Here is a 13,644-nt window from a genome sequence, read left to right on the forward strand (position 1 = left end):
GGAGCATTTGTATACATAATTTCTTCTGATATGTCAGTGCAGTCCTGAAGCCATCTTGTTTTACCAAATGTACTGTATTTCAGATGAGGGGTCCAACTGAATGTAAGAGATTTTGTGACAAGCAATCCCTCCTCAGTTAACATTATCAACATTTGCACTAAACATATTCGAAGAAACAAATAAATTTCCCATTGAAAAAACAATTTTTAAAAAAAAATTTATACCACTCCCACATACACACAAGCAATATTATGTTTGAGTTGTACAATCTGTAATAATGGATCAATAATTGAAGATTTAACAAGTTGTATTTTGAGTACTGACTACGTATTGCCGATGACACCTATTCCGGCAGCTCACAGAGCATATAAACCTGGAAGATAGTTCAGAATTGCTTGTGTGTGGGAGGTGTACAGAGTACTGTTTTTCAGAGTAGCAGAAAATTTTATCAGGCGATATAAACAGATGGTAACTATCTCTATTTACAAACATTAAAGGAAGACTTCCATGTTTAAAATTTCAAGTTCACTTCCAAGTACATTCCCCTGCCAACGTCCCTAAGCAGGGTTGAGTTTTGCAGCACCCCATTTGAACCGTGGAGCTTTCTGTCCTTGGGTGAATGTCTTTTTCTATTTACGCATTGACTATTGGGTCATGTGCATTTTTTATCCAGTCTGTGAACCTTTTTGCAGCATTGTGAATTATAAAAGAAACTACACAACAACTACGTGACTCAGTTATACAATGATGAAGCATTAAATGGTGGTTTTGAACTACCAGAATTAATTAAGGGAAGGAACACCAATAGCAGTCACAGAGCGGAAGTCACAGAATAGTTCTCTTCATTACACAGCATAACATATTGAAATACCCAGGAGAACCCCTGGTGGTAGTTTGTTGTCTGAAAATATTAAATGTATCTTCGGTCACTTTTAGAGTTAAATGTTCTTTTGAATTAAATGCACAATGACATGCATGAAAATATTCTATTTTTAGTGGTGATAAGTTCCTTGTAATTACAAGTTATTTGTCAAAACCCCATTCTTTGTTTTATAGCTTAAAAAAAGTGAATTTTTTCCTTAGATGGTTAATTGTACTCTTTTGTGTTGCAATGTGCTTTGGGCCTCATTGACCAGAAATTGAAATCAACTGCCAAGAAGCATGTCAGTAAAGTCAATTTATTTTTTGCACTTCAGATATGTAGAGAGATTTGTTAAATTTTGTTGTTGCTTTACAACCACTTTTCACATTGAGAAATTAAAAGGAATTTCTCCTGCTATCTCTTAACATAATCAGTCTTGCAGAACATTTTAATTATCTGCCATAAAGTTGTTGGTTTTGTTCATACAGCCAACATTGTTAAAGGACTACTCGTGTCATCCTTGGTGACAGTTGCCATGTGTTTTGTGACACTTCAAACATAGACCATGCATAAGGTTTATTTGAATGAATCTTGATAGTTAACAATGGAGTGTATTCTCTGTGCCATTTCTCAGTAATGTTCCTATTTTTAAATCCCTTCATTTTCTTGGGTGGGGATTGAGGTGGCAAAATGAACTTGCAAACTTCCCTAAGGCCTGTTTAAGGCCATAAGTTTTAGCTTGTTTTCAAGGTATAGAGAAGCTGACGCACCTAAGTCATGAAGACCAGACTCTGAATAACTATTTATTTATTTATTGAGACACAGCATGAAATAGGCCCTTCTGGCCCTTTGAGCCACAACACCCAGCAACCCCCAGTTTAGCAATTTACAGTGACCAATTAACCTACCAAACGGTACGTCTTTGGACTGTGCGAGGAAACTAGAGCAGCCGAAGGAAACCCACATGGTCATGGGAAGAACGTACAACTCCTTACAGTCGGCAGCGGGAAATGAGCCCTGGTCACTGGTAATGTAAGCGTTGTGCTCACCACTACAATGCTGTGTCACTCTTTCTGATGTTCTCAGTAATGGTCCTTCCAGACCAATTGCTTTAGGATTTCAAGAAGCACTTATAAATTATTTATTCAGTTAGTGTATCCTCTCACCCCGTAGCTTTTTTAAAAAAGTACAGAAGATGGAAATATTCAGCAAGTTAGAAAACATCTCTGTTAACTGTTCTGCTCTTTCATTGAAGCTGAAGCTTTCTTGATATTTTCCACACTTGGTTTAAATTTACCGCACCTGAAGTAACATGGTCTTGTGCTGCTGTGCGACTCTTAAAACAGAACAGTACAACAAAGGAACAGGCCCTTCAGCCCACTGAGTCTGTGCTGACCATCAAGCACCCTGATCAAGGGCCAACTTTATTTACCATGCATATTTACATGTATTCAGAATTTATTGGGTGTTGGTCAGGGTGCAACATGCAACAAAAACAAAATTTATACGAAGGAAATAAGATTAGAGCTTAATGGTCGGTTAGGGAATAAAATATGCATAAATACATAAATATCAGCATATATTAGCAATATAAACAAAACTATAAAAAATGCTTTAAAGTATGTGCAGTGATGGGAGGCATAATGGCTAGAGCGGGTGGGGAAGCAGACTATAGTGGTTGATCAGATTAACTGCCTGGGGAAAGAAACTTTTAAGATGGCGTGAAGTTTTTTCTTTCTTTTAATAACCCTATAGTGCTTTCCAGGAGGGAGCTTTTGCAGGGTGGGGAATGTCAGCGATAATTTTCCTGCCTGCTTCTTGTCCTGGACACATACAAGTCTTATAATGATGGTTGACTGCAGCCAATTACTTTTACTGCAGATGTGAAAGGTAGTTGTAGTTCTTGTATATTTTGAGGGGATCCTGCACTAGACCAGACAGTAATGGCTGATGTGAGGATGTTCTTTATGATGCCAGTGTAGTATAGCTCCAGTATGGTATGGGGAAGATGGAATTTTATGAACTGTTACAGGAAGTACCATCCTTCAAAATTTCCCAGTATTTTCTCCCCAATATTCCCAACAAATCCTCCCAGATTCTACCTGTCTTTAATTTTGCATAGTTGGTTTATTTTGTTTGACTATTAAGCATGCATAATCTTGAATTAAGATTCCGTTGTCAAAACCTTATCTGCTAGCTCAAATTCCTCAGATGAAAAAAAGAGAGATGATTTTCTTCCACAACTGATGACTCAAACTGTGTTTGGATGTAGCTTGTGGCTGGTATAATTTACATTAATTGGACCAATGCATTTTGGCGGTGGGAAGATTATTTGCAGTTGTGATGGTAAATTCCGTACCTGTGCCAAAACAGTGGTCAGCAAATCATTCATGGTAGTGAATAGTTTTTATAAGCCAAGTAATTGCATAGAGAGGGAATAGAAATCATCTTTGTCTAGTTATGAAATGCCACATTAAAAGTGTTTTTCTTTAAGTTCAGCAATGTTATTAAGAACATAACTGTGATTACTTCATTGAGGATAAAAACCTACGGAAATAATGCCCTTTTAATTAGCAGTACTTTCTTACTTGTCACTGGTTCGATGAAACAAGTTAATTTGAAAATAAATACAGGTGTACTACAAATATAAAGAATTCTCCTTGTAAAGCTAATAAATTTGAAGTCACTGTGGGATCGTGAGGTCAATTATCCATGAAATTAACCCCATAGTTTACTGTTATACACAATTACACTCTGCCATCTTGTGGTCAATTGCATTATTTTGAATAGATTATTAAGTGAAATACATGGATGAATAAACTATTTATAAAATAAAAGGAAAGTGTATGGCAGGGCTGGAAACAATTTGGACCCTGGAACCCAGAATCAATGTGGATAGAGCAGTGCAAAAGGTGGCACGGTGGTGGAATGGTTAGTTCTCTTGCCTCACTGATCAGGTTCAACTCCGATTTTAGGTCCTGTGTGTATGGAGTTTGCACATTCTCTCTGCAACTGTGTACTTTCCCTCCACCTGCTTTGCTTTCCTCCCTCGTGCCAAAGTGGTGCCAGCTGTATGTTAGTTAGCTCCTGCAAATTGCCCTTAAAGTAGAAGTAGGAGCCTAGTGGGAAGGGGAAATTAATGGAGAAACAACAGGAAAAATAGAATCAATGTAGGGTACTTGATGATCAGTGTGTACGAAGTGGACCGAAGGGTCTGTTCCCATGTTTAATAACCCTGTGGCAACGTCATTTGGAAAGTGATTGCCGTACTGCAACCCTATAAACAGTCCAGTCTGAGAAATAGAATGAGGAATAAGTTTTGGCATAGACATGGGAGTAGTTCCCTTGCTCTTTAAGATATCGCCGTGTAGTCATTAACTTCCACAGGGCCTTGGCCAAGTATCTCTTCCAAAAGGTGGCACTTATGTCACTTCAGCAGTTCCTCACTTACACACTGGAACACTAGGTCTCCTTGATGTACAACCTCATTGCATGCACTGCTGTCTTGAGCTAATTCATAACATTACAATGGACAGCTTATGTCTTGTAACATTTTTGCTAAATTTTCTGAATCATTATGACATGGTTGATGTGTATTGCCTAACAGGGATCCCTCCTCGGGAGTGATGCAGATGTCTTGTTAAAATTACCTTTTCCAAGCAGAGCATCCAATACTACATTTCATTAGAGATGCTGAATTAATGTTTTCCAGTCTTCTATTTACACATTTTCCTTCAGATAGTACATTAAATGTTTAACACTAGAAATTTTAACAATAGAATCATATTCTGCCTCCATTTTACTATTTGGATGTTGCGCCGACTTATAACAAGTACTGTACCATGGCTGTTTTCAAAAAGGCACAAATTGGGTATAAAGTAGTAAGACCAAGAAGCATGTAACAATTTTATATTGATCTTTTATTGCCTGAAGTCTGGTCTCCTGAAGCTTGGGACCTGGTGAAAGTAAAGTGTTAAAATTCCATTGGGTTTGCTGTGAGGAAGAACATAGTGGCCAGCACTCAACTGACTCTGGGGATTAGTACCTTGCCAGCAGCTGCTCACCAAGGAAATCACTATAGAATGGTATCTGGTATTGTGACGTGATGTAACAATGTGATATTGTCATGTGCTAGCATCAGGTTTGACATCCAATTGCCATGGATGTTTGTGTCCCATGATATGATTTATTTTTGCCATTGTGACCCAATGACGCCTCTACATGGAATTTCATTTCCTTTTACACGTAGTTTATCAGTAAAATAATTGCTGTACTGTGCTCCAATTGTTCATTTCTCAAGTTATACTTTGCATAAGCTGCTTTTTAGTTTGCAAAAGCACAAAGTGCTTGTCATTTTGTTTCAAAGTGTGACCAGCATGATTAGATTAAAAACCAGTGTAGGTAACAAAGTAATCCTCTACAGTGTCCTCCAAAGGATTGTAAAACTTGAGTACAGAAGATGATGATCTAATTGAGGTTGTTTACTATCATTAAAGGATTAGATAAAGTAAATAGGATCCATTCCTCTGATGGAAAACCTTAACAAAACAGTACTGTGCAAGTACTAAGACACAGTATGGGTCTTAGGGACATATTTATAGCCAGGGTGCCGAGGCTTTTGCACAATACTGTATTTGTCAACGTGGAGCAGAGAGAGAGTTTGTAAATCTGGCAGGAGCAAAGTATATGGGAATTGGCGAGGGTGAGGCGCTACGGGAGGACTGTGGGATAGGTGACAGAGGAGTGTTGGAGTGGAGGCTTGCATGGGTACAGATTCACCAACCCTGAGACAATAGGCAATGTCATTTGATTCCAAATAGTCGGTTTATGGATCATTATGGAATGTCTCTCTGGTGCTTCCTGCTCCCTCCCCTCTCCCTTCACCTTTTCCCAACTATGATTTCCCTCTTCCTGCCCCCTTCCCACTCTCAGTCCACAATAGAGACCCATATCAGAATCAGGTTTATCATCATGCACATACGTTATAAAATTTGTTTGTTTTTTTGTGTGGCAACAATACAGTGCAATACATAAAATGACTACAGTACTGTGCAAAAGTCTTAGGCTCCAGTACTATAGGAGCACAGTCAGGGATGACACCAGTAAAGATTTGTGCATGTAAAGGGTTTGGAAATCAAGGAGATTCTTCATCTAAAGCTGCAAAGAATGGGATTCAAATCCAGAATGGTAGTTTATTTAAGTGTATAAAAAGATAAGGAGGGTGGTTGCAATTAATCTCCATTTCAGTTGAAAGTGGCACAGAAGACACAGAAGAAGATTGAGTTTGGAACCAGCTTGTTTTTTTAAAAAAAAGTTACATTATGAAACATTTTATTGCATTAAATCTTAATGATCACCTTTCAAAAAGCAGCATGCATGAATGAAAATGGTAGTGTCATACAGTATCTGTTTTTAAAAACCATTGATCAAGAAATGTTCAATTCACTTTCCTAAAGAAAGGTATAATTTAATAGACTTGTGAATGGGTCTGCCTGTTTTGCTCCCTGAAAAGTTTTCATTTCATAAAGGGTTAGGAGCTAGGAAATGACTGCCCAAAACAGTTATGCAAATTCTGAAGTAGAAGTGTCTACACCCCCTCATAGAGACTGTCAAAACCTTTTATCTGACAACATTACTTAAGTTGCTTTGAAATTTATTGAAATGTCAGAATTTTGCAATATACGCATTCAAAAGCAATACTGAAAGTTGAAAATTGATAACACGAGAATTGTATCAGTCTTAGAACTTCAAAGTTACATAACTCTTTGGCTTGACTTTATCATTTTATATAACACAAACAGCAAATGATTTCTATATAGCAGGAAGCTCTAGTTAAACGTTTGAATAGATTACTGAATCAATAGAGAAATGGAACAAAATATGATTTGGGAATGAGTTAAACCTGTGATTTCCTACAGACCAATGAATAGTGAAGCATTTCTAAATCTAATAAAGTCTTTTATCTGTAAGTTTGTCTGTTCCTACCTCAGTATGTTTACTTTTTCTTTCTGAACTCCTGGTAAGCAGAATATATGCAAGACTCTGTGTTTTTCTCCTCTGAGGCTATTGTTTCTGTGGATGCACATAAAGTTTGAATTCCGTTTGTGGAGAAGTGTTGCAAACTTACTTATATCTATATCTTCAAACATTTTATGTGGGCCAGAACTAAGAATTAGTAAATGAAAGTCAATAAAACATAAATTCTGGAAACTGGGACTAAGAAAAACAGTGCTGGAAGCATTCAGGTTGGACTCGCTTGCTTTCTCTCTTCTAGTTCTGCTGAGAGTTCTGACTTGAAATGATAAGCCTGTGACCCTTTCCACCAGTACATTCTGAACTGAGACTTTCCAGCATTTATTGTTGATATTTATTATAGTAATTGAGTTTTGTTAAACAGATAGTCAAAGTCAAAGATGGGTAGAAACATAGAAAACCTATAGCACAATACAGGCCGTTGGTCCACAAAGTTGTGCCAAACCTGTCCCTACCTTAGAAATTACTAGGGTTACCCATAGCCCTCTATTTTTCTAAGCTCCATGTACCTATCCAAAAATCTCTTAAAAGACCCTATTGTATCCGCCTCCACCACCATTGCTGGCAGCCCATTCCACGTACTCACCACTCTCTGCGTAAAAAAACTTACCCGACATCTCCTCTGTACTTACTCCAAAGCACCTTAAACCTGTGCCCTCTTGTGGCACACACGAGGAAATCTGCAGATGCTGGAAATTCAAGCAACACACACAAAATGCTGGCGGAACGCAGCAGGCCAGACAGCACCTATAGGAAGAGGTACAGTCTCGGCCCGAAACGTTGACTGTACTTCTTCCTATGGATGCTGCCTGGCCTGCTGTGTTCCACCAGCATTTTTTGTGTGTTTTGCCCTCTTGTGGCAGCCATTTCAGCCCTGGGGAAAAAACCTCTGACTATCCACACGATCAATGCCTCTCATCATCTTATATACCTCTGTTAGGTCACCTCTCATCCTCTGTCGTTCCAAGGAGAAAAGGCCGAGTTCACTCAACCTAGGTATTAGGTGTACCCTAGGTAACTTTGAAACAGCCATTTTTTTTCAAATAACTTTTTTGCGAAATTCTGTCTTCTAATAGGATAAGGAATGTAAGTGCTAAAATATTATTTTATCATTTGCAGTTACAACCGAGTTTGACATTTTGATTTTCATGTATTCATTCTTAGTTCTGTTACATGTAAAAATGTTTGAAGATATTTCTCCACAACTGGAATTTAAATTTTTGAAGTATCTATTGCACTTATCCAACTCCTGTGAATTTGGCTTTGTATGACTCAGCTTCCATTTCCACGTCTTTGGTCTTTTCACCACTATGTCACTGACCAGCAGATCTGGCAATCAAATGCAATTGGCTGGATATCTGCATGAGCTGCATGTGGAATTCTTGTTGTAAAGTGAAAGAGACCAGGTTCTGCTTGGGTGTTGTTTATTGCTGGCATAAAGTTTTGTTAAAACTTTAAATAGTATAATAAGAGGCTGTTCTGCCCACTGAGTCCACGGTCTCTCTCAGAGCAATTGCCTCCATCCTGTTTTCCAATGTATATATCGATTCACACGTGCCATTCTCTGGTAAATACAAAATACTCTGCAGATGCTGGGGTCAAAGCAACACGCAAAACACGCTGGAGGAACTCAGCAGGTCGGGCAGCATCCGTGGAAACGAACAGTCAACGTTTCGGGCCGAGACCCTTCGTCAGGTCTGAAGACGGAGGGGGCAGAGGCCCTATAAAGAAGGTGGAGAGAGGGTAGGAAGGAGAAAGCTGGTAGATTCCAGGTGAAAAACCAGTAAGGGGAAAGATAATGGGGTGGGGAAGGGGATAGGCAGGAAAGGTGAAGAAGGAATAAGGGGAAGCACAATGGGTAGTAGAAGGAGGTGGAACCATGAGAGAGGTGATAGGCAGCTGGGGGAGGGAGCAGAGTGAAACTGGGATGGGAGAATGGAGGGGGAGGGAATTACCAGAAGCTAGAGAGTTCAGTATTCATGCCAAGGGGCTGGAGACTACCCAGACGGTATATGAGGTGTTGCTCCTCCAACCTGAGTTTGGCCTCATCATGGCAGTAGAGAGGGCCATGAATGGACATATCTGAATGGGAATGTGAAGCAGAGTTGAAGTGGGTGGCATCTGGGAGATCCTGTCTGTTGTGACGGACAGAGCGGAGGTGCTCGACAACATTTTCTGGTGCTTTAATGTTAACAAATAATGATAATTCCCCAGGTTAGACTATCACAGATGTTTGTTTTAAAATCAGATAAAATCAAACAATTCAGACCCCATAAATATCAGCAACTTCAAGTTCACCTTCTATTCCATGTGATCTTATGGTCCTGCTGAGTAAGTTATTAGTTTTGCACTATAAACCAAGTCCCCTCTCATTATGGCGTTGAGAGCTTATTTATTGTAGGAGTCTCTCAGCTTCTAGAAATACCCCATAGTCATTTTGAAAAAGAATGAATCTGTGTAGGAGACTCGGAGTTTGCAAAGAAATATTTTTGGCATTATAATGCCCTTTTGCATGATTAATTAAGGAGCATGTAATAATATGTAAGTTTTTCTTTGTCTTTCTGCTTTCTGACAGAAATTGACATTGGAGAGGCAGTGAGAACCTGTATTTGTCTTTCAACCTTGTTCTGTCAGTAATAGGCTGCAGCTCAGCACTGCTCACAGCAGCATATCTTCCACAACAGTGTATCGGATGTCACACTCTCTTGGAACACTGGACTGTGATCATTCAGAAAGAACCATGCTTTACATATTTCCATAGATGATTCCGACTTTTTGCTCTGGAAACATCAATGTCTATGAAAGCTATGGGAACTGAGCATGTTAGCATTGATTTTCATGCAGAGGCCTTCTAGTGAAGCTGTTGACACTGATACAGTGCTCACTCATTAGTCCTTACTGGCAAGAAACAGATTCTTGCAAAGCACAAGTTTTATTTTTTAAAAAGGATTTTTAATTACCTCACAGTATGGCACTCCACATGGAGCTGTTAATGTTATTTCCCTGTTTAAAGTAAAAAAAATCCGTAAGCACTCTGGAGTAACTAAGAACCTACTTCTTCACACACACAAGTAAAAAGGATGTCTTTCTATTAAAAACAGCTTGGCTTTTACACATTGACACAGATGGGCCAATAAAATTGTAATTACTGCATTTACCAACTTGTTTTCCCTATTGCATTGAGTTTAAACCTATAACACTACTCTGCCTTCGAATAAAATTAACCTGCTAACACTTGGAATCATTTAACCATTTCTTAATGAAAAGGATCCTGTAAAATTCAGCACCACTCCTAAAACAACAATTTTCACGTTGTGTGTGTCGGTGATAATAAATCTGAGTCAGATTCTTTTCAGTGTGCAATAACAAATGGATCTACATTGAATCAATTTAATTTGAATACATTATATCAATATCAAACATGACAGCTTCCGTAAGACCATAAGATATAGAAGAAGAATTAGGCCATTTGGCCCTTCAAGTCTTCTCAATCATTGATTTATTTTCCCTCTCAACCCCATTCTCCTGCCTTCTTCCTGTAACCTAAGACACCCTTATTAATCAAGAACCTATCAAATTCAGCTTTAAATATACCCAATGACTTGGCCTCTAAAGCCATCTGTGGAATGAATTCCACAGATTCACCACTCTCTGGCTAAAGAAATACCTTCTATTTTCTATTCTAAAGGGGTTTCCTTCTATTCTGAAGCTGTCCCCTCTGGTCCTAGACCCTCACTGTTGGACATATCCTCTCTGTGTCCACACTATCAAGGCCTTTCAACATTATATAGGTTAAAATGAGATACCCCTCATTCTTTTAAACTTGAGTGTGTACAGGCCTAGAGCCATCAAATGCTCCTCATATATTAATCTTTTCCTTCCTGGGATTATTCTCATAAACCTCCTCTGAACTCTCTCCAATGCCAGCGCATCCTTTCTTAGATATGACACCCAAAACTGCTCACAGTACTCCAAAAGTGGTCTGACTGATGCCTTATAAAACCTGAGTATTACATTCTTCCTTTTATACTCTAGTCCTTCTGAAATAAATGCTAACATTGATTTTACCTTTATTCTTTCTACCAAAATGCATGACGATGCACTTTCCTACACTGAGTTCCATCTGCAACTTTTTTGCCCATTCTCCTAATCTGTCCAAGTCTTTCTGCAGACATTCTGCTTCCTCAATACTACCCGCTCCTTCACCTTTCTTTGTATCAGCTGCAAACTTGGCCACAAAGTCATCAGTTTCATCATCGAGATCGTTAACATATAATGTGAAAAGTTGTGGACACATTACTGACCCCAACCAGAAATAGCCCCTTTTATTCCCATTCTTTGCCTTCAGCAGTCAGCAAACCTTCAGTCCATGCTCATTTCTTCCTGTAATGTCATGGGCTTTAATTTTGTTCAACAGTCTCACATACAGCATCTTGTCAAAGGCCTTCTGAAAATCCATGTAAGCAACATCCACTGACTCTTGAAGAAACCATACTGACTATGGCCTATTTTAGCATGTGCCCCCAAGTACTGTACCCCAAAACCTCATTCCTGATCGTGGACTGCATCTTGCCAACCCCTAAAATCAAGCTAATTGACCTATAATTTCCTGTATTTTGCTTCCTTTGCTTCATAAACAGTAGAGTTGCGATTGGCCAGTCCTCTGAGAACAATTCCAAAATCTAGTGATTCTGGAAAGATCAATAGTTCAATAGTTCCATTTAAAATCAAAGAAATGTATACAATGTACATCCTGAAATTACTTTTCTTTGCTGACATCCACGAAAACAGAAGACTGCCCCAAAGAATGAGTGACAGATAAAATGTTAGAACCCCAAAGCCCCCCCAATCCACTCTCCCAGACACAGGCAGCAGCAAAGCAATGCCCTTCCCCACCCCTCACCCACTTCCACAAAAAAGCATCAGCACCCGTCACCCACCAAGAGTGCAAAATCAAGGCCCCCAATGAAGACCATGATCTGCTGTACAAAAAAAAACTAATCGTTCACCTGACAATTCAGCATGCCGCTGGCTCTCTCCTCTCTCTCCCTAATAAAGGGGAAAAAGAGGTATCCCCCTTTCATAGTGAAAGGGGAGACATACAAAATAGCTTGCTGATTTACATTGTTTAAAGTCTGTCGTGCCATTTTTTTTCTGAGTTCTGTGGCCTGAGAATCGGCAACGATCTTTCTCCTACCAACGATGGGGAGTGAGAGTGAGCAAAACTCGCCGAGTACAGAGCGCCTGACAGCTGATCCACTGTTCCTGATGTTCCATTTTCTTCCCTGACTCTTCAGTCGGTGGCACCGGCTTCAAATCAACCCATCCACAGGGCTGCAAATCCTCAGAACCCCGAAGGCATGCTTGTCTTCCAGACTGCGTCCTTGGGATATTGAAAAACGGCTGACTGTGAGCCCCTGGGGGCAGGTCCCACCACCGTAAAGAACTGAAATCTGAGTGTAACTTGAGGTCAGGGTCTTCTACAGAACCCCATCCATCCTTAAAGGTAAAAAGGGAGATGTCAGAGGTAGAAATTAAGCTGGTTTCGTGGATGGTCACAAAGGAGTTGCAATTTGACGCCATCATGATACCCCCTCTGTCTACGTTACCACTAATCACTACTAACACCTCCACAATCTCTTCAGTTACCTCTTTCAGAACCCTATGTTGTATTCTATCTGGTCTAGGTGACTTAATCTATCTCCAGACCTTACAGCTTCCTAAGCACCTTCTCTGAGCTCACTTCTGTCCCCTGACACTCTCGAATTTCTGGTATGCTGCTGGTGTCTTCCACAGTGAAGACTGACTGAAAATACTTATTGGGTTCAACCACCATTTCTACCTTTCCAGCATCATTTTTGAGTGTCCTGATGTCCACTCTTGTCTCTCCTTTACTCTTTCGCTTCTTTTATATTATTGGCTAGCTTTCTTTCATATTTCATTTGTAATCTACTTATTGATCTTTAGTTGCATTCTGTTGGTTTTTAAAAGATTCCCAATCCTCTAACTTCTCCATAATTTTCGTTATATGCCCTTTCTTTTGCTTTTATGCCGCTTTTGACTTCCCTTGTCAGCCACGGTTCCCTCATCATTTGAAATGCTGCTGCTCTTTGGGATGAACTGATCTTGCATCTTCAAAATTATTCCCAGAAACTCCATCCATTGCTGCTCTACTGGTATCCCTGCTTGTGTCCCCTTCCTATCAACTTTTGCCACAACTCTCTCATGCCTTTGTAGTTCCTTTTACTCCAATGCAAAACCAATACATCTAATTTTTGCTTGTCCATTTCAATCTGCTGGGTGAATTCTATCATATTACACTATGCCTATTTCCTTCACTTTATTTTAAGAATTCATTACATGTGCGTTTTAAATTTATCCTCTAGATCCCACCCTATCTCAACAGGTTAAACTTTGATAATGACGCAGTTTCTGTTGTTCAAGAAGCTGAACATTTCAAAAATAAGAGGAATACAACTGATTGTGTATTATATTGGCTAAAACCCTATTTCCATCAGAACCTTCATGTTTGCTCCCAACTAGTCTGTAAAAAAGTTTTTTTCACCCACAATTTGGGAACATTACAAAAATATGACAGCTTTTACATCCAGAATAGCCAGAAGTATGACTTTTTTTCTTGCCTATCACAATTTTAGCAGTTTTGTTTGTGGGTGTGGCTAATCCAGACCATTGATGTGGCTGGGTTACATTGAATATGGTCTTGCTGTCACTCGGGGCCTTGACATAGG

At 39.4% G+C, this 13,644-nt stretch overlaps 1 protein-coding gene across 2 annotated transcripts in view; it reads left to right on the plus strand.

Moving 5' to 3' along the window:
- Window positions 1-13,644, plus strand: part of dennd1b (DENN/MADD domain containing 1B) — a 333,534-nt gene that overhangs the window by 296,007 nt on the left and 23,883 nt on the right. The window lies entirely within an intron of this gene.

This window comes from Mobula birostris, chromosome 12 (assembly GCF_030028105.1).
Source record: "Mobula birostris isolate sMobBir1 chromosome 12, sMobBir1.hap1, whole genome shotgun sequence".
Taxonomy (NCBI): Eukaryota; Metazoa; Chordata; class Chondrichthyes; order Myliobatiformes; family Myliobatidae; genus Mobula; species Mobula birostris.